Source organism: Lissotriton vulgaris, chromosome 4_1, assembly GCF_964263255.1.
Source record: "Lissotriton vulgaris chromosome 4_1, aLisVul1.2, whole genome shotgun sequence".
Classification (NCBI taxonomy): Eukaryota; Metazoa; Chordata; class Amphibia; order Caudata; family Salamandridae; genus Lissotriton; species Lissotriton vulgaris.
In genome coordinates, this window is record NC_141691.1 from 586685557 (window position 1) to 586712738 (window position 27182).

Here is a 27182-nt window from a genome sequence, read left to right on the forward strand (position 1 = left end):
ACACCCCACAAGGCATATATTCACTGAGATAAGAAAGGGTATAGGGACGTTACAGTTAGGCTCAGATTTCACTTGTACAAAACCATAGAAATTGAGTGCTTATAAGTTACCTGTGCTAGCTAAAACTTATGCCCCCACAATGCACTGCTTATGACCTCACATAGTACATCACTCATGGCCTGGTCAGTGACATCACTGATAACATCTCAAATTACATCATTGGTGTTATCATCCAGTTATTGTGAGTGTTTTTTTTAAATGTTTCTAAGTGTTAAAGTTGTGTAGTAAGATACTGCAAATGTTAAATTAGTAAAATGTGTGTACTACTAATGAGTGATACTATTTCTAACACATATTATGTGAGTGGCTGTGTGACTGTGTGAGTAGGTGTCTGAGTGGCTATATGGGTGTGTGAGTGGTTGTATGGGTGAGTGAGTAACTGTTTGTGTGGCTGTGGGGGTGAGTGGGTGGGTGTATCAGTAGTATATGGGTGAGCAAATAGGTATATGAGGGTCGATATAGGTGAGTGATGGTGTGTGTGCATGGCTGTATGAAGGAGTGAGTGGGTGCATGAGTGTTGTATGGGTTAGAGAGTGGGTGTGTGAGTGACTGTATGGGTCAGTGAATAAATGTGAGAATGCCTGTATGGGTGAGTGTCTGCTTGTGTTAGTGACTGTATAGGTGAATTAGTACATGTTTTAGTATATGTAAATTAGTGTGTGTGTAAGTAACTTTAAGGGTTAGTGAGTGGCAGTGTGAGTGACTGTATGTTTAGGTGAGTAGGTGTGTGAGTAGATGTATGGGTATCTAACTCAGTGTGTGAATGGCTGTATGGGTGAATGTGTGGGTGCTTAAATGGCTGTGTGGGTAAGTTAGGGGGTGTGTTTGTGGCTGTATGAGTGATTAGATATGTGAGTGGCTCTATTAATCAGTGAGTAGGTGTGTGAGTACTTGTATTGGTCTGTGAATGGGTACGTGAGTGGTTGTGTGGAAGTGGGAGTGGGTGTATGAGATGTTCTATGGTAGTGAGTGGGTGTGGGAGTGGTTCTGTGGATGATGTCATCAGTGATTTCATCATTGATGTCACTGACCATGTCATCACTGATGTAATGTGTGAGGTCATACGCACGCCCATAAGTCATAGTTAGCTCAGGTAACAATAACTGCTGAATTTCTATGTTTTTTTAAGGAGTGAAATCTGAGCCTAACTATAACATCTCTATAATCTTTGTTTTTTTCATTGAATTTCTGTTTATTCATTCTATTTTCTAACTATAACATCCCTTTAACATTTGTTTTTTTCAGTGAATTTTTACGTTTTTTAAAATTCTATTTCCTAACTAGTGGCGAAAGGGGGCGGGGCCTCCCATGAGCTTCTAGCAAGCACGCTGGGTGAGGTTACTGAAGGTAACAAGAGGGTTTCTTGGCCCCCAAGGACTCTCAGCATCCAAGTGGACTTCATCCCCCAGCAAGTTGTATGCTAGGAAGCCCATTTGCAGAGTTTTTGAGAAAGGGGCGGGTCCTCTCACAATTTCTCTGGGGTGGTATTAAAAAAAGATATACTTTTTGTAATGGGGAGGGGGCTTGTGGCATCCCTCCCCGGGCCGATTTTGGCCCTGAGGACCCCATCCCTGGGATCTGGCCTTTTAAAAAATATTTTCTATATTTGGGAAGTTGCGCCATGCAGCTCTCATCCATGGGCCAATGTTAGCCCAGAAGACCCTATTCCCCAAGGCCTGCCTGTCTATTCTGGGTGCCCCTATGACACCCAGTGACCCACTGACCTATGTTGGGACCACAGGAACTGTGGACCCGCGATCCCTGATGACTCTCCAGCTCCCGCGGTAGCCGGCTTTGCTGTGACAGACAGGGGCTGCTGAAATGCAGCATCCTGTCTGTCAGAGCAATGTTTTCATCTGTTTGTTTGTACGTATATTGGCGTGCAGAGAAACAGGGGAAAACTCAGCTTTCTGCAAATTGGAGCCCTCATCCTCCCGTGTGTTTGCCGATCTGATCCTCTTTTCTGTTAGAAGTTGTTTTCATGGTTTGCATTTCTGAGAATTCAACTAAGTTATACAGATGCCCTTGTTCAATATTTCCTCTCTGGATGCATATAGTTGTATATTTTGGATTTTGCCCATACTGAGCATTTTGTTCATGGATTGTTCTTTTTCTCTTTTTATTCTTTTTTGTTTTTTTGTTTTTGTACTTTGCTGACATGCGGTGTTTACCATACATGATTGATTATAAATGTAAGTTATGCATAGGTAACATCATTAGGTTTTGATTTTCAGCCACAAGGCTCAGGCGTTGTGCCCGGTGTTCATCACATCTGCCACTTGGCAGTTACATATTTGAAGAAATGTTGTTGTTTCTTTAGGAAGAACGATTACAGTAATATCGACAGCAATGTATTATGTGCCCTGGTTTGTGTTGAAACCACTATTTTTGGCACTTGACGACTGTAATCTTTGCGCTCCCTGAAACAATCGCAATAATTTGTAGTGATTTCCAGACAGGATGATCGGTTGCTAGACAACTGCATACCAAGTGCTGTGCATTGCTAGAACACACGTTTTTTAACACGGTGACAATTTGATTATATTTATGCCTCTCATGTAATTTATATTTGTTCTAATTAACATAAGTATGTTACCCCGATATATGTTTTCAATTTGCATGGAATATTGTAAATATCGTGCCTGAAATGTGTTAAAGTCTTTTTATGGTGATGCTTTAGATTAAAGCCTATCACAGTTATGGCTTCGACAAAGACCGTTCCGGTCGAAACGCATCAGCCTTTTGAAAAACTTTCACGGCAACGATATCCTGGAGTACGAACTTTCTTCTGTGTTGGATTGCTTATACTGTGGGTCCTGCTCCTACTGCTTTGCACCAACCCTGATTGGTGGATGTGGTCAGATGACTGACTGCGTGAAGGCAGTATGTGTATATATATGCATACAATTGTACATTTAGATAGTGTAATTTGCTTATCGACTGCACATCAGCAAACACATTGTCCAGGTTAGGCGATTACTGGATGGGAGTAAACCTACTATGAATATCGGTATGAATTGTGGCTTCTTGTCTTGGTTTGAGTGTTAGTTTGAAAAGGTTTATTTTCTGTACTTGTCATTTTCTTTTTTTTCTAGGGTAAACAGGCATAGAGTTATTTAGTTTTGGTTTAAGAGAGGTTTTGTAATTGTTTTACTGGTTCATTGAAAAGTAGTGCTCCGATACAAAGCAAACATAACATGGCAGTTCAGGCTGGACTGTTCCCATGGGGTGCAGGGTCAAGACTGATTTGCATATGGCTGGGTCCAAACTGGAATGGAGGGGTGAGAAGAAAAACTATGGATTTAGGCCCAGATCTCTGTACTGGGGGTGAATGTTTGACATTGTTTAGCATTCCGTCCATCAATTGTTCTTTTTTTGATTAATTACACAGCCAGGGAAGCATGGTAAATGGTAAATGCAGTACACAGTTCAAACTTACTTCAAAATGAGCTGGAGCTTTTCACCCCCATTCTGTTTAAAAGGCTCCCTTGAGCCAGCAAGCTGATGAGCTTTGGAGATGCACCTGTGTGCCTGTAAGTGGTACTGTGACCTGAGAGAAACTTGGCGGCATTTCCAGCAAATCCAGATGATGTTTCTTTGCTCTCTAATACTGCTGCTCTCTACTGGAGATGGGCTTAACCCAGAAACACGTGTCTAGAGATATACAGCAATGTCTGCACCAACTTTGGTGAAAAACTCCAGCTAATTTTGAAGTAAGTTTGAACTGTATACTGCATTTACCAGGATGCAAAGGGGCAGACTGTGCTGGGACTGTGAGGCAGTGTGCTCCCAACCCCCATTCTGTATGATATATAGGCTATATATCATACAGCTTTGTATATAATATAGCCAATGCCCAGACCTACACAGTTTGAGGCGCTGAATACATGGGATTGCATGGCTAGTGAGAAGGATATAAAGAAAACCTCCAAAGAGACAAAGAGTTCTTTTAGACAATGGCTTGAGAGTAAACTCAATAGACAGGAGAAGGGATAGAGAGAACATGATTTAATGTGCCAAGAACTTTCCTGCTATAGTTACTGAAAAAGAGCAGGATGAAGAGAAAATAAAAAAGAAGGATGAGGAGTCAGACGATGATGACGGCAAATTTATAAGTGGGAGTTTGAATTCTAGACCTCCTCTGTATACAGATAGATCAATAGAGACAACCCAAACTACTGCAAGGTTTGATACGGGTACTGGGGGAGATACTGCTATAGTACAATCTTGCCATGAATTGGCACTGAGGGCATCAGTAGAAGTCATAGTGACAGCAGCAATGCTTAGTACAAATAGAAGTGGGTGTAAGAAAGTGCCTTCTTTTTGCATGGTTGTCCCCACTTTTTGCCAAACTGCTGATGTACTTTGACTGAGTGTGCCCTGGGTTCCTGCCAAACTGGTACCCAGGTCTTATGTTCTTTCCCTAAAACTGCATAAAGGCAAAGCCCAATTAGCACTCTTTGGCAACAGGTCAGTCCCTTGTAAATGATACCCTAGGTTCCAAGGGCTCTGTGGCCAGGGGAGGGCTCTAAGGGCTGCAGCACTTATTGTGCCACCCTAAAAGGCCCTGTATCTTTACACACACAAACACACACATACACACCCACACTGCCATTGCAGGCTGCATGTTTTGGTGCAGAACACTGTAAAGAGTCGACATGGCACATATCCCTGTGTGCCATGTCTACAACGCACTGTCCTGGGATAGGTCAGCCACCCCTCTAGCTGGGTGCACTGTACCAGTGTTGGGGATACAGGTGCGTGAGCCCTGTACCCCTACAGTGTCTAAGCCAATTCTTAGCCATTGTAAGTGCAGTAATGCTGGTAAGAGCATATGGTGCTGGGAGCTTTTCATTATGAACTCCCCAACACCATAATAGCTTTACTGAAAAGTGGGAAGTTTAGTATCAAACTTCTCAGTACATTAAACCCACACTGATGCTAGTATGAGATTTAATGAAAAATGCACTCAAAGGGCATCTTAGAGATGCCCCTTGAAAAGTGATAACTCCAGTGTTCTGGCTGAGTGGCTGCTCGCAAGCTGCTACCACCAGACATGTTTCTTTGACCTCTGGGTCGAGAGCCTGCCGCTCTCAGGGGTCTGAAACATTGCACATCCTGGGACGAGGTGCCAAGCCTCTTCCCCCAGAATGGTCCATGAAGGGGAAACTTCAAAGGTTTGCCACCTTTGTGAGCTACCCCAGCCCTTTGCTACTTCCAGCAACTGGCCCCCACCGGATATGACCCCCACTATGGGTAGGAGAATCGGTGGGAAAACCAAGTGAGGAAGAGAGGTGTGCCCACCTCTGCCAACCCCTCTCTCAGGTGGGGGAGGCTAGGTGAAGCACAATTCTCAGTCCCCGCCATCTTGCAGATGGCTGGACCGAGCCAACCAGAGAGATGCAACTTCTGCCAACCCCACTCTCAGCTGGGGGAGGCTAGGTGAAGCACAACTCTCAGTCGCCGCCATCTTGCAGATGGCACGACCGAGCCAACCTGAGAGAGGCATATGCCCCCTCTCCCACTGGAGATTGGCATAATAGGGGTGTATCTACCCCAAGGAAGGGGCCCATTGGTCCCAATCTTTACTTAACTGTAACATCCCTAAATCTAGTATTTAGGGGAAACCCTGAACCATGCCTCCTCAGACAAGAATCAACAATAAGTAGAGAAGAAGGACCAAAGAAGCCATGCTGAACTAAGAAGAGGAGTATGTCCACTGACTTGGCCCCAGGCTACCAGCCTGTACCCACCTCAAAACTGCTCCAGCGAAATCCCGGTGTGTCCTGCAGCCAGCAACCTCAAGAACCCGGAGGGGAACATCCATTACTACGCGGTTTCTACACCGCGCTACCATTACAACACAGGAATCACAACGCAAGCCGTTACAACGACTTGCGCTGGATGGCGCTAGAGACTAAGGAATAGTAGATTTACTATTCCAACACCTTCCCTACTGTTGCGTAGTCTGGAGTTTGAATAGTAAATCGTACTATTCCTAAATCCAGCACCTACAGCGCAAGTCGTTGTAACGACTTGCATTGTGATACCTGCATTGTAATAGTAGCCCCGTGTAGAAACCGAGTAGTAATGACATACATCCGAACCCGGAGGACCTGCCCTGCCTTCCAAGCCAAAGACTCTGCCTAAAGTGAGCACCGGATTTGCTCACCAACAGAATCTAGCCCCAGGCAAAACCGCAAGTCTACACCACTCTGCACTCTACACCCACGGCCCGAGTTCGAGTGGCCCAACACCACAAGGAGGTCTCTCCAGTGATCCTGGCCTGCGATCTGGTGATCTCTGATCTGTCTTGACACTCCAAAAGACACCTGCAGTCTCTTTCTGAAGGATCTCCTCTGCTGCGAATGGAGCTGGTAAGAAAATCCCGATGCGTAAAGTGACCCCTACACCCGACGTCCCACGGCATTGGGTGGCCCCACCAATGGTGTCCCAGCATCTCCAGGTATCCCAACTTACCTCTCCAAATGGCGGTCACCTCCAGAAGATCTCCGTCCCCGAGCCTGCAGTCTTTGTTGCAACCGGAGAATCCCCATTGAAATCAGCAGGGCACCCACCGCCAAAACAGCACCCTGCACTTAGCCGCCCCTGCGCTGCTGCGGTGTACCTTGGGTGCTAACTCGGATTCCCCTTTGCCCTGATCCTAACACTAGGAGCTTTGCTCCCACAACCTGTGGCTTGCTCGTGAGCAGCCACCTACAGGAGGTCCCCTACCCTCTATTGGATAACATTGGGACTCAGCACTACCAACTCCCACAAATAACTACTTACCTGTAAACCAATAACTCTATTTCCTTCTATAGGATTGCATTGACTGCTTTTCTTGAAAAAGTGTGGTGTTGGGTTGTATGAAACCCTGAAAAAGTGCAAATGTCCAAAACCTGATTTACTTACCTTTTCTCTATGAAATGTCCCAGTGTGGTACATAGTCATATCACACTGAGTAGAACATTTTACTTAAAAAGTAATCCAAAAAGTAACGTCCTAAATAATCTCTAAAGTAGCTGAAAAGTAATTTCAAAACATTGACTTACCTGTAATTCAATCAACTGCATTTGAATTCACTTACCTAAGCTAGGCGTGGCTTGGTTCTAGAAATAAAATAACTGATAATGATATTGATCCAAACAAATTGGTCTGAGTTCAGGCTTTGAGTGTGTGACATTATTTGCTGCCTGAGTGTGTACAATAAATGCTTAACACTACCCTCTGATAAAGCCTTACTGCTCGCCCACACTACCACAAATAGAGAGTAAGGTGCTATTTACTTTTACCTCTGTTTACCTTTTGGGTTCCACTGGACTCTGTGCACACTATACCTCATTTTGGTATGACTATACAGAGCCAGTTTCCTACAAAGGGTTACCAGAAATTTAGGCACAGGTTACTCCTGTGAGAGCAATGAACAGAGCCGCCACTCAAGGAAATCTATATTTGAATTTTGAAAACAGAATTAGGCAAAATGATGCAGAGAAATTTGGATTTGAATAGACTTTTGCTTTATGTTGCTGATGAAATTAGGTATCTGATAAAAGATGCTGATAGAGTTGTTAATGAAGCGCATGACAAATTAAAAGAATTAACTGATGAGTTAGAAATTGACATAAGCAAAATAGAACATAAATCAGAATTATCTCATAGTGATACATGATGAAACTAGAGAAATGAGTTTAATCATCTTAAGGCAGTGGTTCCCAAAGTGTGCGCCGCGGCATCCCGGTGCGCCGTGATGAGAAGCCAGGGCCGCCGCCGCGCAGGATGTGGGTAGTGGAAACTGCAGCCTGAGAAATGTTCCATCCCTTCCCATGTGAAGTGTGGTGTACGGTGCACCCCGAGCGTCTTTTTAGGCCATAGTACAAGATGAATGAGAGGCAAAACGGCCTGACAAAGCAAAGCAGATGAATCATTGTAGAAATAGCAAGGGACACAGGCAGGCCCCCGGAGAACCTGCTTGGGTTAGGTCCTATGTTCCTCCTAACCTGCGTGCCTGGGCGGCTGCCACAGTGTAATTATCACCACGCAGGGGGCCTTAAGGTGTGCACAAAACAAAGGAATCTCCTGCTGACAGGAGAAGCGCTCTCTGTAGCCTGCTAATGAGTAGGTGTGATATTTTTCCTCCTGAAGGTGCGACTCCCATGGCCCACCATCGCCATTCTCTAAAGAAAATCAAGTGACAAACTGTTTTTGAGACCGCAATAGCAGACAAGATGTAAACACTGTGCAAGCATTTTTGCGCGGGTACTACCATTTTTATAATAAAAGCATGAGCTTTTACTTGATGCTTGTATTAAAAAGATGTTGCTACTACAAAAGCCTCAGCCATTCCAAGAAAATAGTGTCATGTTCAACCTTTAATTAGGGAGGTAGAGAAATGCCGAGCTGGAAAAAAAAAAGAGGCCGGTTGAAAATTACTGCCATAAAATAATCTGCATCTCAGACATGCTGTTCTCCACCTCTAGGATGCACATTTCCCTACTTATATTTTTACGGTAAATTAAATAAACCAACTTTGTTGAAAATGTTTCGATATTACATTCTTCCCTGTGTGCACATTTGAAAGCTATTTTCCCTTTCTTTTACACATGTATGATTTCTCCAAAGTTGCTCTTAATAATAGTCCTGTATGGGACTGGCAGGCATACAGCAGAGGTTACTACAATCAATTTGTGAAAACAAATCACATAAAACAAATACTGAAAAGACAGTTAGCAGTACCATGATTGATGACTGGGAGCAGAAGTAAATATAAGCTGTAGTTAAAAAAGACCCCCTAAGGAAAATGAAGTCACCGGATTATGTGTACCACTAAGTTGGGTAATAAGCATTTGTAATATAGCACTAACAAACCCTTAGATAAATGTGTAATTCACAAATACATGTATGATTCCCTATTTGGTACAACTGAGCAGTGTGCATGTTGAGGGGAAGATGAGCAGTATACCAGTTTGAGTGTAGGGTGAGGGGTGCAACTTTGTGAATTTACAGTGAGAGCAGGGTTAGTAATGGGCATAGTACATGCTGGAAGGAGTGAGAGTCATCAGAAGTGCATAGTGAAGTGATTGGATAAGTGCAAGGTGAATTGTGTGAATGTAGGGTCAGCAGTGTGCCTGTGTGAGAATGAGGAAATGTTCATTCTGTGCAGGGCGAGCAACGCGTATTTTGAGTGCAGGTTAAATAGTGTGTATTGTGAGTTCAGTGTTTGGGTGTGGCTTTGACTATACAATGAGTTGTTTGCCTAAATGAGTGCAGTGTGAGTAATGTGAGGGCAGAGTGAGTGATGTGCATAGGGAGATAGATCTAGGTGAAAGTATTACTTGCAGAGTGTAGACTGAGTGGTTTGTCTGTGTGAATATATTGTGACTCGTGTCTGTGTAAGCATGAAATAAGCAGTATGTCAGTGTGTGTACAGTGAATAATGTGCTTGAATGCATAATTTATGTGCGTTTATGAGTGTATCTGATTATGGGGTAAGCAAAGTGCCTGAATGTAGGGTGAGCAATGTGTCTGTGTGAGTGCAGGGTAAGCGATGAGTCTTCATAAGACTAGGATGAGGCGTGTGCTGTGTGAGTGCAGGGTGAGTATGTGCCTGTGTTTAGCTGTATTGTGAGTGCAGGATGAGGAGTATACTTGTATTAAGTGCAGGGTGCAGACATTGTCAATCCTTGTTAGACAATTTTGCTAATATCACTCAGTTGCGCATACAAACAAGAATTGTGTGCACACAAACAGGTCACTGCCACACAGAGACAAAAATAATTAGAGGGAACACTGGTTAGGTCTATATTTTAATATCTGAGAAGCTCAGGCATGGTGTGCAGATGTATTTAAAGTTCCGAAAGCTAACATATTTTGGAAAGTAAAACGAGTCACAGAAGGCGGAAGTGCTAAAACATAAAAGCAAATAGTCACTTATTCTTGTATAAAATGTGTAGAAATGATTTCCTGACTTTTCTCATATGTACCAGCGTATGGAAATCATGAAAGGCTATTGTTGCAAAGGTGCTGAGAAGTGCCAGAAATCACCCTACTAAAGCAAAAAAATCGCAGGTAGCCGGTATCAGACAGGACCTGCCCATTAAAAAAGCTTCAATTAGAACATCTGTTTGCTCTTACCTCAAAACATGATAAACATAGTGGCATGCCAGTTGATTGCCAGGACGTAGCCTTCAGTCCAACATTAGAGCAGTTGCCTTTGTATATATGGGATGATATAGACCAGTGTTTCCCAAAGTGTGTGCTGCGCCCCGGTGATTTCCCCCACACCCGCCCACCGGTAAAGAAAATGGTGGGGAGCCACGGCCAACTGCCAATTAGGTCAAGGGAGCCACGGGTCAAAAAAGTTTGGGAAACAACGCCTTAAGGGCTCATATCAGAGATTCAATTGAGAAAATGTGAGACTGGAGTGACTTGAAGAACTATAGAAAAAGATGGAAGAAGGGGAACAGTGAATAAAAAGAGAATGAAAGGGATCAAGGAAAAGACGAGAAATGTCAAAAGCGATTCAGAGGTAGGGACAAACATGGTTTTGGAGTTTCCTTTAAGAGAAGTTTATGGATGGAATTGTGTGCCTGTCCCATGGACAAGAGCTGATTTGTATAACTTTATGGAAATTTTTCCAAAGTTACAAGAGAACTCGGCAAAGTTGTATGATGAAATACATAAATTCACACACATTTCTCTGATGTTAGGTGGTAAAGGAGATGGGACAAATGTGAATGCTGAAATATTGAAAAAAAATATGGTGTGTCATTTTTGTGCAAGGATCAGACACTGGAAGAAGGAGTGTAGACAATATCCTAATAGGATTCAGGTAAGTTCAGAACAAATTGAACAGACACAGAGAGATAATCTGTTGTTGAATATGCACAATTCAGAGCGGAACATACAGAAATCATTTAGAATACCTATGCCAACTACCCCAGTAATGTAACAGAAATGTGAAATACAATGTCATATGATGCAGGATAGCAACACAATCCTATGATTTTGAATGATGAGATGGCAGGAAGTAGTTCACAAAGATGGTGCCTGAGTAGGGAGTAGGGTTGCTTGATTGGAGCAATCCTAGAAGAAGACCACAGTGTCCCTTATATTGACAATTTCAATTGTGATTAATACAGAGGCTACCTGTTCTATACTTCATTCTGTGGAAGTTCCAAACTTCCCCCTTTTGGGACAAGAAGTCCAAGTTGTAGCAATCAACAATAAACAGATTTATTTTTACTCTGAGTTTTATATAGTGCGAACTTGAACTGAAGGTATCGGGTATCAGAGCGCTTTTCATGAGCACCAGTTTTGTTACAGAAAGACACATTCATTTTTGTTAGGCATGAGTAGATTAAGTGATTTCCCCAAATTCACAGGATGTTGAGCGTCGTCGTTGAGACTCGAACCCGGTTTCCCAAATTTGAGGTCGACCAACCTAGCCAGTAGGCCACATCCTCTCCCAAATCAGGCTACAGCAGATGTTCCAGTTAGAATTGGTCAAATGGAGAATAAGCATCAGTTTATATTATATGATTCGAGTCCTGTGAAGTTACTCGGAAGGGATCTCTCCTGTAAATTGTATTTCTTAAGATACTGTACACCGGATGGTGTTGCAATTGTAATATAAGATGAGGACTCCGTTTTTAAACTTAGTTCAGAAGATCCCAGAGTTGAGTTGTACCTAGTTTTGACAAACGGAGATCTACCTCTGGATGTAAGACATACTGTCAAAGTAGAGATATAGGATTACACTTAGAAGCAAATTGGATTGATTTAAAAAAGCATAACCAGTGAAAATAAAAAGCAAACCAGATGCAATATATCCTAGAACAATACAATACAGGATTACATAAGATGTGGAGGAAAGATTAAAACCAGTAATTGAGAATTTTCCGAGAAGTACTATGCAGTCCTTGCAATTCTCCAGTGACGGGAATTCAAAATCAAATGGCAAATGGAGAATCATACAAGATCCTTGCAAGATAAATAAAATTATTGCACCTTGTTATTCACTGGGACAGAATTCAGTAGTAATATTGTTTCAAAAACCATCAGAAACAGAGTTGCATACAGCCATTTACTTATGCCAAGCATTCTTTTCAATATCTCTTCATGAGGAACTGCAATTCCTTTTTGCGTTTCAAATTTTTTATAAGCTTCTCGTATGGTGTAGAATTCCAAAGGGGTATACTGGAAGTCCTTCAATTTTCTCACAAACACTCAAGAAAGATTTAGAAAGTTTACAATTTCCATGTACCTCAGTCCTAGTGCAGTGTCCTGATGATTTATGAATTGCATTAAAAATGAAAGAGGACTGTAAACTGGATACAATTGCTTTATTGAACCATGTAGCTGAAAATGGGCATAAAGCCTTGCTGACTAAAATGCAAAATTGTAAAACGGAAGTCATCTAATTCGGAAACCATATTGAAAAGGATGTGAGAAAAGTCTCTAAAGAATACACTTCTGCAATTCTGATATTATATCAGGCAACCACCCGGAGGGAGTTTTTGATGTTTCTTGGATTTGTTGTGTTCTGTTGTCAGTGAATTTCAAACTTTTCCATGATGGTTACACCTTGAGTAAGGTTGACATGTTATGATGGACAGGACCCGGTACCATTTGATGATGAGTGTCTTAATGCATTAAAAAAATCGAAAGAGACTTTTTGTCAAGCACCTGCACTCAGGATGCCTGTTCACATGTGAAAAATTGAGGCGTCCTTTCAATTTTCACTCAGAAGCATGGGGAACTAATGCACCCAGTGGCATTGATTTCTGCTGTTATAGATCTTGTAGCAGTAAGCCTTCCAGATTGTTTGAAATCTGTTGCATCTGTTTGTTTGGCAATTGACCAAAGGGAAGGAATTGTGATGAGCCATATTTTGATTGTCTATGTCCCTCATTCAGTTCAGATTATTTTAACTAAGACAAGGACTCCGCATATAACAAAAAGTAGATTGACTTGTTATAAGTAAACAATACTTGCAGCAGAGAATATTTTCATTTGAAGATGTAATACACTAAATCCAGCAACACTGCTTCCATTTCAGAAAATAATTGTAAAGACAGGGAGAATGAAAATTATGGTAAATGTTTAGAAGTGAGTGAGTTATGCCCAAAACCAAGACCTGACATAAAAGACACCCCTTTGGAAATGGCTGAACTGACAGTCTTTGTTGATGGTTCTTGTTTGAGAGGCCAGAGTGGAGGACTAAAATCTGCCTTTGCAGTATGGCCTGTCTCAGAGACACTAGAAGCACCCTCTTTACCAAATGTGGCATCAGCACAAGCACCAGAATTAATTGCCTTAACATGAGCTTCCTGCTTATCTGAAAATTTGAATGTGACAATCTATACAAATAGCCAGTATGGTTTTGGTGTTGTTCATGATTATTGTATGAAAGTAGGATCTGCTGCTTATGGTTACCCCCCCTTTTTGCTAGATGCATTGCTGTATTTGACTAGTCTGACTGGGATCCTGCTAATTAGGACCCCATTCTATCTGCTTTCTCCCTAAACTGTTATGTAATGTAGTTAGGTACACTCCAAATTGGATACTGGGGTACCCTTGTCAGTCCCAAGTATAGGGTACACATGTACCCACCGCAAAGGTACCACAGAGGCCTCCCTTGGGCTGAAGAACGTATTATGCCATCAATGAGAGGCCATGCAAAATGGAACTACAGGTCTGCCATTGTAGCATGTGTGAGTTGGTGCAAGCACCACTTACTTAAGATATAGGTTTACTATATCTAAGGGTCACTTCACTTAAAACCTATTAGTCACCCCTATAGCAGGCCTTTACAATTCTGAGGGCAGGGTCTTGGTTCTAAGTGAGAGGGTGCCACTGCATGAACAGGACACCCCTGCAGCCTACGGAGTCCATTCTCTGGGGTTGTCGGTGAAGCAGCCATATACCATATATAGCGGGGTATTACGCAACCGCGTGATGACCAAAACTAAAATGACTGAAACAAACCCTATTGTGTTAGGTATCAAACATGTTGGAATTATACCCCCACACTGGTAACGGGTGTGGGAGGTATGATTTCACCCCTCAGAAGAGAGCTTTGTGGGGTACCTAGTGTTCTCGAACCAGCCTTCTAGCTCCAGACAGTACAACATGGTTGCTGCCGACCAGAGAAACATTTCTGCCCTCCTGCTGCTGAGCCAAGCTTGAGCAGGGGAAAGAAGAAAAATAGGCATCCTGTCACAGGGAGGTGTTACAGCCTCCCAGGCAGGATTTAGTGTATTAAGGATGGGTGAGTGCGTTTTCAAGTGACTAAAGGTCTGCATGAGGGGCACATCTGATGTCCCTGTGCATAGTCCAGTTCAAACCAGTCCTGGGAGCCGTTGGTTCCCACTCTGGCGTGAAACTGGACAAGGGACATGGTAGTACCCTCCCTCTTGTCCAGACCGTCTCCTGGAATGGTTCCCCTGAATCTTTCCAACCCTCTCCTGTGGGTACTTTAGGGCTTACCTGGCTGTAGAACCTTAGATATATTGTGGATAAGATTCTGAACAATAAACCACTGCACTGAAACCGTCTGAGCACTCTGGAGTTCGCTGGACTTCGTTTGGGCCTGACTTCATCTCCCTCTCAGTCGGCCACATTGTCTGTGCCTTTGCACCATACTGGACTCGTGTAGGACCTGTGGAGCATCCAATACATCCAAAGATAATCTCCCTTGGAGTGAAGGAGTCACTCCCATGCCTTCACAGGCACCACAACACTGCTGAGTTGTCTGCTGATCCCAAGCTCGTACGGACTGCAAAAGGCTCAGCAACACAGGAGGTAGGTTTCTACATCCCTTGTGGTTTGAGGTGTCCTCTCACCAAGTTTGTGGTCACAATCTCTTGTGAGGGGTGCAATAGCGGAACCCTTGTGCACTGCGTAAAAGTGCAAGTGCTTGTTGGCAATCCTGCAACAAGTACATTGAGCTCCAAGTAGACCCAACCTCTGCCACCACTTCCTTCAAAGATCTTCAGTCACCTCACACCTAGTGCTCCATGGCCTGTCATTTTGTGAAGCTGCTCTAAGACCTCTTGCGTCACTTGTGCCTACGGCCTGTGGGTACAATTGAGGGTCAAATTTGTTTCTCCTGGGATCTTCTGGTTGCTCCAGGCCTGCCCTGACTCCCCTGTGTGTGGTTAGTCTCCTGGCCCTTGCTGGTCCGAACCATTTGCTCTCTTGACCTTCTGCCTGGGTTGCTGTTACCAAGGCTTGTTGGTGCTCCTACTGGACACTGACCCCTCAGCACTCGACATCCTTTATAGGACAGCTCACATCTGGCTCCGGGCTGTCCTCAATGTCGCATGATCCCCGCAGATGCAGAGTCAAGTTCATGTCAACTATCCCGAAGCACCCAACATCGGTGGCCATTCGTCTACTGAGCCTCTGGTCACTCTCAAGTGACCCAGACTCTGTCCCCTCTACTTTCAGGTACTCTTTGACAAGAATCCACATTTAGATCCCAACAGAAACTCTTCTCCCTTCCAGCAGCGACTCTTCTTTAAAGTCCTCCATTGGGTTTGACTGCGGTTTCCGACACCACTTCACACCTATGCATTCCTTGGGATAGGTAACTTGGGTACTTCTGTATCCACGGGTGGGGTGGCCCTCCAACCTTCTGTCTTCCTCATGGTGTCTTCGCAGTCCACTGGGAAGGGTCTTTAATCTTTAAAATTCCAACTGCGACTTACACGTAGACTTGTACAGAGCTCGTGGTTGTGTTGACACACTGCACATGCACTTGTGGGGTCCCTATCTACTCACCTTGGGTGGTTCATTGGGGTCCCGGCAATTCTAGATCCTCTCAACATTGTCCTGACTCGAGTCGTGGTTCTTATACCACTATTTTACCATATGGTTTGATCCCCCCTGGGGCCCATTGTGTATTAGTGCTATTTACTGTCATTTATTTGCTGAAGCATTGTGTGCTTTGTGTCTATCTCCATGTGGGAGATACTGGAACGTGCTAGAGAGTATTCTATAATTAATACATATTTTTATATATACCTTGTGTGGTTCTCTTTTCATTTAATCTATACTATAAGATTACATGCTGGTGAAACAAACTGCTTTACACTCCTTCAAGACTAAGCCTGAATGCTGCTCTCCACAGCTACCACTTAGATAGCATTATAAGGTTGCTGAGACCTCTTAAATCACCATAAGGGATGTCTGGACTGGTGCAAGGTGTCCACTTTCATTAGTGGACAGCATATACTAGGGCAGCTTCTCACAATTATGGTAATCTATGATCACAAAGAGGTTTTATGACAACCTCTGGTCTCCAATCAAAAATAGTAGGTATATACTGGATTTACTCAGAGAAATTAAGAAACCAAAAGAGATAGCCACTGCTAAGTGCACAACCCATAAGGCTGGCAGAGACATGGTTACTTTGGGAAACAGATTTGCTGACCAGATGTGAAGATACGGTGCTCTGCAGGAAAAAGTCAATTGTCCAGGAAAATTTAAATAATTAATTTGCAACTGATACTATGCAGGGTGTAAATAATGCAAATTGTATAATTATGGATTCAATGCAAACATCCTTGAGTGCATTAAGAGACATACAGGAAGATATTATTAAAGGTAAGAAAAGAAAGTGAGAGAAATTAGTCTACAAAAAGATTGATCAGGATTTGCATTTACTTTCGGAGCAAAAATATATTTTGCTGGATTCTTTGTTACAGCCCAGGTGTAAATATTTGTGTAATGAGACTCATGCAGTAAGAGATACTTTGGTTAGGATTTTCAAAACTACTTGGAAAACCCAGGTTTTCGACAAACTGCCAAAGATGTGTCATTTTTAGGTCTTGCCTGAGCCAGCGCATGCGTTGCTCTGGCGAGATATTTAGTAGCTGCTTCAAAAGTGCTACCTTGCCTGCCACCAGCTTGCTATTACGTGCACAGCACTTTTTTCGTCGCACACGCACGTGCGCACCACTCACGTCACCACTCGCGTTTTTTAAATAAAATTTTTGCGAGCACAGAGTGTGTCATCGCTGTCACCTTCGCTTTCACTGTGATCGCGATGACTTTCGCGGCCATGCGGCATTACTTCTATGGCTGCGAGGCCAATGCTTGTGTTATTTTGACTTCTATAGCCATTCACCAACAGAGAGATTGTATCGGCGTTCTTGATCAACACAGTTCTGAAATGCTCAATTGGTTTTTCTTTTATGTCTATTATTCAACAATAAATTGTGAGGAAACTGTCAAGGAGAACATCAATCAAAGAACTCAAAGCCAATTAGCGCCCGGGCCTAATTCTTCTTCACCTACGATGGATGTCTTGTATTATGTTACATGAAGTACTCTTCACATCTGTCTTAGTCACAACCAATCGTGTAGTTTGTTTGGTAGCTACAGGAAGTCTGAGCAGGAAGCTCAGTTCTTCTGGAGGGGGGTCTCGTGTGTAGTCAGCTGCCTCCAGCCTGTCTGCGGTGTTGAAGGGACACAAGTTGTGTTCGTTTCAGTGTTCAGTGAACCCGAGTGGGGCTACGAAAATAAAGAGAATTGCACTCGGGGTTCGCCCCCAGCCTGCTCGGGTCGGGTATTGGTCCGCCGGGCGGGGCTGTGAAGCCGCAACCCACGCCCAAGGCATTGATGAACAAGGTGAGGCACTGCAAGCGAGACCTGCTCTACTTTTTATGTGTTGCATGACTTGGCGTCTTCTGACTGAAGCCCCTTCAAGGCAATTTTGCTGTCCTAATCGCAATGTAAACTCCTTACCTCAAATGGGCTATTCTTCCAATTTGCCTGCAGCCTGGTTCTTTCCAGTAACTTTCTTCCCAGTGTTACTTACCTTCACCCCACAACCCACTTATTTGCTTTCCGTTCTTTCAGCTCCACCCCAATCCAGTAAAGCTCATGTTTGTAAATGCGGTAACCTAGAAAAATTGTTCTGTGGTTGCTTAGTTGGGTAACTGCATTTAATTTTCTATTGGTTTAACATTGTGAACTAAAGAGGCAAGTACTTAAGAGGTAATTGACAAAAATTATACATATACAGGGTCATGAGGTACTGTTTCGACTCATATAAATATGAAAGGGTTTGCAATAGATAACCGTTCTTATTGTATTAATACATTTGATCTGATTGTACCTGTTATTTATGCATAGCTATATAACCCTGTTTCTTGCGATGAGCCTACTTTTCAAGGACAAAGATGGGCTCTGCTTCCAAACGCTCCCAGTTTCTAAAATGGACTTTAAAATCGCAATGAGTCATTATCCGTTATAATCTGACCTGACCGATATGTCACCGTTAGCTGGCTGTTAAATTAATGTCATCTCTAGCCTTCACAGTTGCTTTTAAATACTGTATTTTCAAAATGTAAATAACGTAGACGCTGCGTTAGATTTACCCTGGCACGATCTGTTAATTACGTGTCATAAATTGCATGATTTTAAAATACGATTGTTATAGTTTATCTTAACTCTAGTAGTATATAATAAATGTGTTTAATGTATTCTCTGTATTATGTGTATATATTTTGATTCTTCAAAAGTCAGGAAAAGTCAATTTTAACACCTTTATTACATTGCTATGGTAGCAACATTTGAATAATGTATAGTCTTCCCTCGTAGTGCTTCCTGCAGTCAAATGACTTCCACCTGGTTCTTGGGTTACCGTCTCGCTCAGGCTGGGGTATAATTCAGCTTAAGTTGTGCTATGGTATTGTGTTCTTAGTCGTATTTTTGGTTATGTTCTACTCTGGAGTTAAGGGATTGACTGGTTACTGCGCATATCTCACTTAAATGGCCGACTATAATCCAGTTTATACGACGCATCTCTTCAGTGCTGGATGGTTATAATGTGTTCTGTGAAATGTTTTCTTGTGGAAATTTGCGTTTATTGCCACCTATGCGGTAGGACACTTTGCTGTTTTGTGACTGACGTTTGGGGTTCTCGTTCCCTTATCAGCATCCACACATAACACATACAGCCAGAGTAGCAGCAGAGAGCTGTATTTGTTTACACCAGAAGTATGTGATCACGGTAAACTGAGTAATACAGATGATGACATGTGGTACACAAGTGGTTCCACTTTTTAAAGCAAAGATACATCCTGCAGCTGTGCATTATTTATGGATTTTAACAAAGCTGCTTGGCATATACAAAATCTTCGTTAATATAAAGGAGTGGCTGCGTTTCGATATAACCAATTATAAAGTAAATCTGAGAAATGAAATCTCGGCAGGGTTATTTCAAATCTGAGCTGTATCTAACTTGTGCAATTAAAACATTAGCTGACGGCCATTATCATCACATGCCTTACTCAAGAATCAAGATATACGGGGAAAGGGTTACTCTTCGGGACACATGTTTTACCATCTACTGCATTTCCTTTATTTGCTCCTGAAATTGATTGCATCTTAAGAAAATAGGGGATGCAATCAAGCATCCGTTGTTGCTGACATCCTTGTTGGATTTTACTTCCATGCCCACATAAGAAGCTTGCTGGGTATCAATAAGTAGCGCCCTCCAATAATAATCAAGTGGGATCATAACCTACAAGACATAAGGTTGCATAGATGGTACATTTTAGTGAGCTAACAGGGCACACTTTCCTGTGGAAAGCAATCATCGTGGGAGATACGATTGCACTTGCACTGATCAGTTGGCCAAATATGGCAACTCTCTTTAGAGCAATTAACACGAGTCATCTAAAAGCCAGGGGGGAGCTAAAGTGTAACTCAATGGTCGCTGGTCCTTAAATTTAGCAAATGTGTTTTTCTCGGTAGGAGAGAAGATATATTCAGTTATGGGTGCACAATAATCTTGATCATTTGCAATGCGTACCCCTGTAGACCGAAATAAGCCTTTTTCAAACTAACTGCACGGATAGTTCTGCCAATGTTTATCTGCTACTGGATACTCCGATTTACCTTTTTACATTGTCCTTTAAAGTACATACATTTGTTTCCTTACGATTGGGCTGCAGTAATTTAAGTGCATTTTGGCGAACCCTTTCGTATGTTTAAGGTACATGATATGTCGCATCGTTGATTTGAACTAATTTTAAAAATGTGATATTATTTACATTGTTCTTTGGCTGTTAAGTACACCTTGAGATGCATCTATCAGTCTTACCATACTTAATCAATGGTATGTGAGTACTCTTACATAGAATGTTAATATGAGGTCATGTGCTGATTTGGTGTATGGCAAAACGAAACTGTAGTCCTGAAAGTTTAAATAGTTAATTTTGAAAGTAATCAACTTTTAATGTGTCCAGGCTTGGATTGGAGTAGGTAAACGTACATAGTGTCAAGAAAAATTCCCTCAACCGTCTTAAACAATACATCTGCTCCCACTGACTACTTCTAAAAATTGTTTTAGCCGTTACGTCACTGCTAATGCTATTCTTGTCCTGGTCCGTTGGTGCAGAATTAACAAGCCAGTACAACATCAATTACCCAGATGATGACGCAGCCCGCGATGTGCCATTAAAACTCTCGATCCCTATTTAGGTCTCGCCTGAGCCAGCGCATGCGCTGTCTCAAGCGAGACATTTAGTAAGAGGGTTTTGAAAGTGCTACCCAGAGGCAGCCGGCCACCAGTTTGCTGTTATGTGCACAAGCGCGCGCATCCGCCAGCTTTCAGCGCCCGAGGCGCCATCTGGACCCTGACTACTTTCACTTTTGTCAGTTGCCTGTTTGCCGTTGCACGCTCGCACCCCTGCTTTCACTTTTGCCGGCTTGTTCTCTTCTGTCTCCGCTGTATATTTGCACTTGCGATTTTCTCATCTCCATCTCTCTTATATTTATTTTTCTCTGTGGTTGCTGTGTCACTAGATTTCCTTCTGGCCTTTTTCATAGCCTTTTCTCTTTTATTTACCGCCCTCCAGTTTGCGAATATTTCTTTTTTCCACCTTTTATGCACATATACCATGCTCTGCTCATTCAGTCCCTTGTTTTGATTTCCCTTATTCCTAGGCCTATAACCAATTTTACCCCTCTCTTCCTAACCCCTATCTTTTTTTCCTACTCTGGCTTCTATTGTATCCCCCAGCTTTTAAGAAACAAAGGCGCGGGAAATGATTGTACCACTTACGGAAAGAAAAGCAGGGGAGGGCAATCTGTGTATACTCTTTGCCTCTTCGGTTAACCACAACTCTTTCCTGCTCTGCTTCAGTGGCACACTCGCTGGGCTCGTTTGAAAGCGACCCACCATTCTAATTAGCAGCCTGTCCTAATTATCGTGCGTCAGGCACACACTTGCGCGCGCCTCATTACAGGAGTCACAATGCTACATGGCCAGCAACACGTCTTCATCGGCGCATGCCACCACCAGGCCGTGGCAAAAGGGGCGCGCAGGGCATCTCCCTTCGGCGTAGAATCGAAACCGGGTAAACAGGACATCTCGCTTTGTTGTTTTTGGAAGCATCGGCCATACAAAGGAAGCTCGACGTGCCTAGACCTGAGGCATGTAGTGAGATTTCATGTTTGTTTGTACTTTACTTTTTTAAAAATTTTTATCAGCTGTTATTCCTGTTTCCTGTGAAGCCACCCAGAAGCAGAGGTTTGTTAGTGGGTATTGCCACCCTTAGTGCTTCTTTTTCATGATCATCAGATCACTTAAACCTCAGGCCGAGAACAAAATATTATTAGTTGTAGCACATCCTCATCAAATCTACTACTGTCTCTTATAAAGTGGTCATGCACAAGTAGACTGCTTATGCATAGTACTTTTGCTTGATTAAAAAAATATTGACCTGTAGAAGACTAAAAGCCAGCAACTCATTCATTCTTGCGTGCATTGAGAACAAGCATTGGCATAGCCAATAGGTCTCGCCTTTGGGACCTTAGAAGTGTTCAGCCATGCAACAGTTGATGTTGTTGCACCAAGGATATTGCGCTGCATAACTAAATACTTATAAGGTCCAAAAAGCGAGACCTATTGGCTATGCCAATGCTTGTTTAGGTCAAGCTAGACAGCACAGCTGTCTCTTCGAGACCTGCTGTAATCGGTCTGTGGGCATCAAGTCCATTCCCTTTCTTGACATTGCTTCTCATTTGCCTATGTCAGTGTCCTTCAAAAATCCCTGCTAGCTAGTGGTCAGTCATGACTCTTTGTCCCTCCTTTAGCTTTTCTGTTCCTACCACAGATCAGGTACTTAGGTGCAGACTTACAAGCCCCTTGCACCTCTTTTGCGCCGCCGTTGTGTCACTTTTGTGATGCAGCGGTGGCGCAAAAGATGCGCCATGGTGCGGGCTATTTACAACGTGACGCATCTGGGAGATGCCTCACGTTGTAAAGCCCTACGCCTTAAGGAGGCGTTCCAGTGCAGGGGGGGGGGGCGTTCCGGCACAGGAACGCCTCCTAAAAGTGGCTGAGTGAAATCTACAAGATTTCACTCAGTCACTTTTAGGCCAATGCTACGTCAAAACCCTGCACCTGCTTGAAGCAGGCGTAAGGCTTGATGCAGCATTTGTAGAATGGGCCCCCCAGAGCATTGCTGGAGCTGTGTCACGCATGCAACGCAACTCCAGCAATCAACACCTTTACGGCACAGATGCGTGACGCATCTGTGCCAAGGGAATTGGCAGCAGAGATTAATCATTGTGCACGGATCCTGTGCTAGATGAGATGCACTAGGGCTCTTGTATTAATGTGTATATCCGGTCTGTGTCTTCAATTAATTGCAATCCTTAGACAATGTTTATTCATTGTCTAAGGATTGCGATTAATTTTGCACATAGGTGTGCTTAAGCTTTCATCCTTACACTTGTAAGGCTTCCAAGTACATATTTTCATTGCTCCTCTACGGACAGGAGGCGATCACCTTGAGCACCCTTACTCCCAGAGCTCTTTACCAGCGATTTATCTTGACATGTTACATTGGAGTGCAGCGGTCTCTTCAATTTCAGTTTATTGCTCCTCTGCCCACACCGCTCCGCACCCAGCACACACACATCATGTCTTATGCGGACATTGCAAACTTGACTACCAACAAAGCAGGCACCTTTGAGTTTACCATTGAAGACACAGACCGGATATACGCATTAATACAAGAGCCCGAGTGCATCTCATCTAGCACAGGATCCGTGCACAATGATTAATCTCTGTTGCCAATTCCCTCGGGCTCCGATTACGATGTGTACATTCTTTTTTTCCTTTAGACCTATTCCCCCTGACGAAGAGCCACTGGCTCGAAATGCATTGGGGTGATTGTTAGGGCGTCATGCTATTGTTTGAAGCTTAACAATTGCTATTTCATAGTTCCCTGAGGAACATTTATGTTCAACTTATTGAAGCTAATTTCGGATCATATGAAGAAATATGACTTTCAACACAGATTGAATAAAACTTTGAATACTTCAAGTCACCAATTTTATTCATTGTCTAAGGATTGCAATTAATTTTGCACATAGGTGTGCTCAAGCTTTCATCCTTACACTTGTAAGGCTTCCAAGTACATATTTTCATTGCGCCTCTACGGACAGGAGGTGATCACTTTGAGCACCCTTATTCCCAGAGCTCTTTACCAGCGATTTATCTTGACCTGGTATATTGGAGTGCAGCGGTCCCTTCAATTTCAGGTTATTGGTCCTCTGCCCACACCGCTCCGCACCCAGCACACATACATCATGTCTTATGCGGACATTGCAAACTTGACCACCAACAAAGCAGATACCTTTGAGTTTACCATTGAAGACACAGGCTGGATATACACATTAATACAAGAGCCCGAGTGCATCTCATCAAGCACAGGATCCGTGCACAATGATTAATCTCTGTTGCCAATTCCCTCTGGCTCCGATTACAATGTGTACATTATTTTTTTCTTTAGACCTATTCCCCCGACGAAGAGCCACCGGCTCGAAATGCATTGGGGTGATTGTTATGACGTCATGCTATTGTTTGAATCTTAACAATTGTGATTTCATAGTTCCCTGAGGAACATTTATGTTCAACTCATTGAAGCTAATTTCGGATCATATGAAGAAATATGACCTTCAACACAGATTGAATAAAACTTTGAATATTTCAAGTCTCCAACGTTTATTCATTGTCTAAGGATTGCAATTAATTTTGCACATAGGTGTGCTCAAGCTTTCATCCTTACACTTGTAAGGCTTCCAAGCACATGTTCCTGCCTTAGCCATTTTTAGGTCGAGCCTGGGCAGCGCAAACACTGCTCTGTGAGGCATGCTATATTCGATATGGACTTGAAGCTCCGCCCACTCCCCGCCCATATTTTTCATTGGCTTGTGTCATTTTCCTTTGTAAATGCTGGCTTCTGATTCGTTAATAGGCTTATTAGTCCCTCCTTAGTACCGCCTTGTCTTCATTTATAACCTCCCAGGGTGACAGGCCCTTTTACTTCTGTTGTTACACGGCATGTCTTATTTAGTGTGTAAGCACTATTTTCTTCAATGAGTTTCTCCTACTGCAGGCACATGCTTTCCTGCAACATTCAGTGCACCATGCACGCTTTCACTTTCCATGCAGCCCAGGACAATGGTGGTCACTACTTTGAAATGAAATAGTTCTCATATTTACAAATGTTTGAGCTATTGGCATTGTAAATGACTAGGGTCCCGATGTAGGTAATCCCAGATTATCGATTCTTAAATACCGAATTATACCGATTCGGTATTTAAGAACACGGCAATCGGGATGTAGGTAATTTTACCGATGTATTTACCGAATCGGTATGATTCGGTAATTACCGAATCGGTATTTACCGATTCAGTAATTGCCATTCATTCCTATGGGCCTGGAGATCCATAGGAATGAATGTCAATTACCGAATCGGTAAATTCCGATTCGGTAATTAGGGGGAACATAGAAGGGTGTCACTTTGACACCCTGTTGCACCCCTCAATTGTGCATGGGTGCACATGTTGCAGACATACATGCCCTTAGGGCATGTATGTCTGCAACATGGCACTGTTTTAAAAGCAAAAAAATGCTTTTTAAAGGGTTTTCATTATTTCCAACCAACTTCAAGTTGGTGGTAAATAACGAATTCTTAAACCCCTGTAGCACTGATTACAGTGCTACCTACATGTCAAGATACATATTCAGTAATTTTACAGAATCAGTATTTTACCGAAGCGGTAAAATTACCGAATCTGTATCTTGACATGCCCCTACATCCCAAACTCCAAATACCGGTCGGTAACGGCCGAAATTGGCCGTTACCGACCGGTATTTGCCTTCCTACATCTGGCCCAATGCCTTTGATTTATGGTTTAATTATAAAAACATAAATAAAAGGCATTGTCATTTACAATGCCTATAGCTTAAACTCTTGCAAATGTGAGACCTATTGCATTGCAAATGCCTGTTTGATATGTGATTTAAATAACAAGGGTTTGAAAACTGTTACAATCATGAGTCACATTGAAAAATCAGAAGGCCTAGTTATGTGATTGCAGGCAGGTTTTTTATTGAGATGCCACATTGTAATCTCTTGAAATATGTTTCAGTAATTGTCTGCCTATTCTCCAAATAGGGCGAAGCATTTCCCACAAGGAGAGCAGATAGCCTACAGTTGCCAGATTGTTGCAGGGGAGTTGATTCCTCAATTCCGCCCCTCAACTTCTATTGAGACTGAACGTGGCACACACTTCAATAATGACGAGTTGCAGATAATTTGCACAACTTTTGAGATAATTAGCAATTTTATTTTAATTATTGAACACAATCCTCAGGTTTAGTGGAACGTACAAATGGCACTTTTAAAAATAGTTTGTTCTTCAACTGGACTAAAGGGGTCTGATGCTCTTCCTCTTGTTCTGATGAATTAGAGATGTACTCCTGACACAAAAACTGGTTTATCTTCACACGAGATAGTGATGAGCAGCAATAAGGCTTGCATATGTACCTTCAGCAGCACTAGTTTCAATAATCAATTGCATCATACTGGATTATTGCAAAGGTCTGGCTGACATGGCAAAACCAGTCTTTCATCAAGTGAATATGGCAATAGAAGATTTCAAAGATGATCCCTGTCACAGACTGAATGCAAGAGACTGGATGGTAATTTGCAAGCATGTTTGTAAGGGCTACTTCGATGAAAAGTGGAGAGGGCCATACCAAGTGATACTGATGACTTACACCACTTTTAAGTGTGCAGGTGTACCTCAGTGTGTCTGTGCTGCTCACAAGAAGAGAGTGAGAGTAGCTGAAACAGTGCATGAGGTGAATGATCAAGTTACACAGCCTCAAAGCCAATTTCACGTTCACAGTGTGATTAGGGGGGGGGGGGGTGGAGATTTTTCTGGAACTGGTGAAGACAAAGTACTTAAACAAAAGCAATGGTTTTAGGTGAGTGAAAGTTCTGATGAAGGACCTTAAACTCCTGAAGTCCAGTTACAGAGTCATAAGAGTGAAAAGTTGTTACAGTTCAGAAGAGCAAAGAATGAGTGGCAGCAGGAAGAAGTGGCCTCTGATCAAACTGAAGACAAGTTCGCAGTTAAAAATTAAAGTGATAAAGACCCATTTCGGAAGAAAGAGATTGATTGTGAAAAAAGCAGACAGAGACAAAACTGATCTAAGTGCAAGTTCAAGTCAGACTTCAGGAATGGGCTAAAGTCAAAGCCTTGAGTAAGACAAAAAGCTAAAAACTTGTGTCTAAAGAGAAAAAAAGAAAGACATTTGAAGGAAAGGAACTTGCAAATGAAAGCACTGTGAACTAGAAAGAGATTTTGAGATACAGTTGAATTCAGAAGCTAGTGGGGGTGAATCACCAGTTGATGCTAGACCAACCAGGAGGAGAGTTCCAAATAGAAAAATAGATACATTTGAGGAGGATTATTATCTGGTGAACAAGTTCCAGTGCAAGTGTGAGAGTCGCTGAGAGAATGAAACTGGACCTGATGAAGTCACCATCAGAGTAAAATAGGGACTTTGAATATCCAGCTCTGATGAAAAGACATGAACAGAAATATAGAGATTTTGTTTGTAGACAGAAATAAGATACTAAGTATAATCGATCCATGACAAATTTGTTTTGTATTCAATATATGAACTTTTGAAAAGGATTAAGAAAACATATACTGAATTTTGCTTCAAATTTTTGTTTTTGAATATTATTTTAATGAAATAACTAGTAGAAAATGAGAAAAATATCATTGTTTTA